This window comes from Amphimedon queenslandica, unplaced genomic scaffold, assembly GCF_000090795.2.
Source record: "Amphimedon queenslandica unplaced genomic scaffold, v1.1 AMPQUscaffold_13349, whole genome shotgun sequence".
Taxonomy (NCBI): Eukaryota; Metazoa; Porifera; class Demospongiae; order Haplosclerida; family Niphatidae; genus Amphimedon; species Amphimedon queenslandica.
Window position 1 is genome coordinate 6,295 of NW_003546415.1, and position 2,392 is coordinate 8,686.

The window sequence follows — 2,392 nt, forward strand, 5'->3', positions numbered from 1 at the left end:
GTGGCAAGCAATCACAATACTTATCGTTACATGTCTTCAGCCATATAGAGGGCAGTGTCTTGTTGTAGTAGTGGAATATCATCATGACAATTGCAGGTCTACCATAAGGCCAGTTCCTATATTCATAGTGTGCTATGTGCCAAACCAGAGTGTCATTCTCGACGGTATCATTACTACTGAGTTTGTGCCAAAGCATCGATTCTTCCTTGCTCTTGTAATGAGGCGAGTGGAGAACAAAAACCTCTTGCCTGCCCGAGAGGTAAAATACGGTGATAGAGACAAAAGCTGCAGCGATTAAGTAGAGAAAGAGACCGCAATACTTCAAGTTGCATGTGGATATTTGCTGCATTTTTTAATTAGTATTATTCTCGATGGAGGCGGGGGGTTCGCAACGGGAAAAAAATCTCTACGAGATTACAAAAAATTACTAGGATTATCTACCAATTGATTACTGGATTACCTGGAGAATTCCAATATTATGAGTGGATTACCAAAATTATAGATGGATTCTTCGGATTACCAGGGATTACAAGCTGGATTCTTCATCCATTCCGCCAACGGTAGCCCACGTAACTCATCAAATGTAGTTTCTACGCCCCCATTGGTTAGGATATTATTCCCAAAAATGTCCCTATTATTCTGTTCCCTTATTCCTAATATAGATCTACTTGCCTAATATTCCTATTATTATTCCAAAGTATTTTAAAAATAACAAAATAATAAAATTTGTCTCATTCAATGCTCATTATGCTGCAGTAACATCATAAGGAATGCCTTAATTGAGTCTTGTAAAGCACTAGACAAGATTTATTAAGCATTCACCCACACCTACTGCACAATTTTAAAATTTCTGCCCTATTATTCCAGAATTATTCTTCATTCTTTAGACCACCTATTATTCTTTTTTTTATTCTGGGAATAAAATCCTCAGGCCTAGATGTGTATATAGTGCATGCAATTCATTATTATCGTTATTGTATAATTTAATAATTGTTTTTTTACAAATTAGAATATTAATTTTCCCTTCTCTTATCCTCCCCTCCATTCTCTCTCCCTCTCAGGGTTTAAGTGATCCAGAAGAGGCAGTGATATGTGAAGCTATCTCCTCCATGACAGTATTGTATATCAATGGACTCTTTAACTTAAGATTCCTCATATCATCACTACAACAAATAGTACCTTTCATAGCACACCCTGTGAGAAATAATAATAACAATAATAATAATAATAATAATAATAATAATAATAATAATAATAATGATAATAATGATAATAATAATAATAATAATAATAATAATAATGATAATAATGATAATAATAATAATAATAATAATAATAATAATAATAATAATAATAATAATAATAATAATAATAATAATATAAATACATCAATTAATGTACTTGTACGTGTTATAATGTGAACCAAATAATTTAAATGTATAGTTGCATAATATGCTCCTCTCTTTTCTCTACCTCCTTTCTCTCTCCTCTCCTCCCTCCCTCCCTTGAATTACATGTACATAGTGCATGTAATTCAATATTTTGTTATCTTAAAATTAATAATTATTTTTATACAAAATTAGAATATTGTCTCTTCCTCCCCTCCCTCTCTCTCCCTCTCAGGGTTTAAGTGATCCAGAAGAGGCAGTGATATGTGAAGCTATCTCCTCCATGACAGTATTGTGTATCAATTGGACTCTTTAACTTAAGATTCCTCATATCATCACTACAACAAATAGTACCTTTCATAGCACACCCTGTGAGAAATAATAATAACAATGATAATTTCTCTCTCTCTCTCCCCTCCTGTAAATAGAATATATGGGCCAGATATGGTTCAGTTGGTTTCATAATGGCAGCTGCTAGTCAGTTGGATGATATTGATGCTTTGTGTTACATTGCTCCAGTAGTGCAACCATTCCTTAAGTATAACAGCATACTAGAACTGGATAATAAGGTACTGTGATCCATACTGTTACTATACATGTATGTGTGTAATCGTGTTATTAAATGCTATTAGTTGATTCATTATTTGAATGGTAAGTATGTTCATGTACAAGTACATACAATTCAAAAGCATACTCAGTGTACAATTGACTCCATTGGAACATGATCTCTTGTATTAATTGTAGACTACATGCATACATGTATATAAGCACATGCATGTATGACCTAGCTTAAATTATTTACTGTCTGTGTGTGAGAGAGAGATAAAGGTATATCCAATGGTTAGAGGGATAGTCTGAAGTGATCCCATAATTCTCAGAGGTAAGGATCAAAAGAGGCTGGCAGTAGTTTTCTTCTAGTTTAAGGTCATACATGTAAATTGTATGTATATGTATATGTACGTGTAGTCTTCAATTAATATAAGAGGTCATGTTCCAATGGAGTA

The 2,392-nt window shown here is 33.2% G+C and overlaps 1 protein-coding gene across 4 annotated transcripts in view; it reads left to right on the top strand.

The window, feature by feature from the left end:
* LOC109582861 (uncharacterized) overlaps positions 1 to 2,392 on the top strand; it is a 17,919-nt gene that overhangs the window by 5,096 nt on the left and 10,431 nt on the right. For 2 of the 4 annotated variants that reach the window (XR_002185254.1, XR_002185255.1), the window contains exons 1-2: positions 1,617 to 1,759; positions 1,817 to 1,957. The exons of the other annotated variants lie outside the window; for them this stretch is intronic. The gene's annotated coding sequence lies outside the window, so the exon portion shown is untranslated. Of the gene's footprint in view, positions 1 to 1,616; positions 1,760 to 1,816; positions 1,958 to 2,392 lie in introns of those variants that run through there. 4 annotated transcript variants of the gene reach the window in all.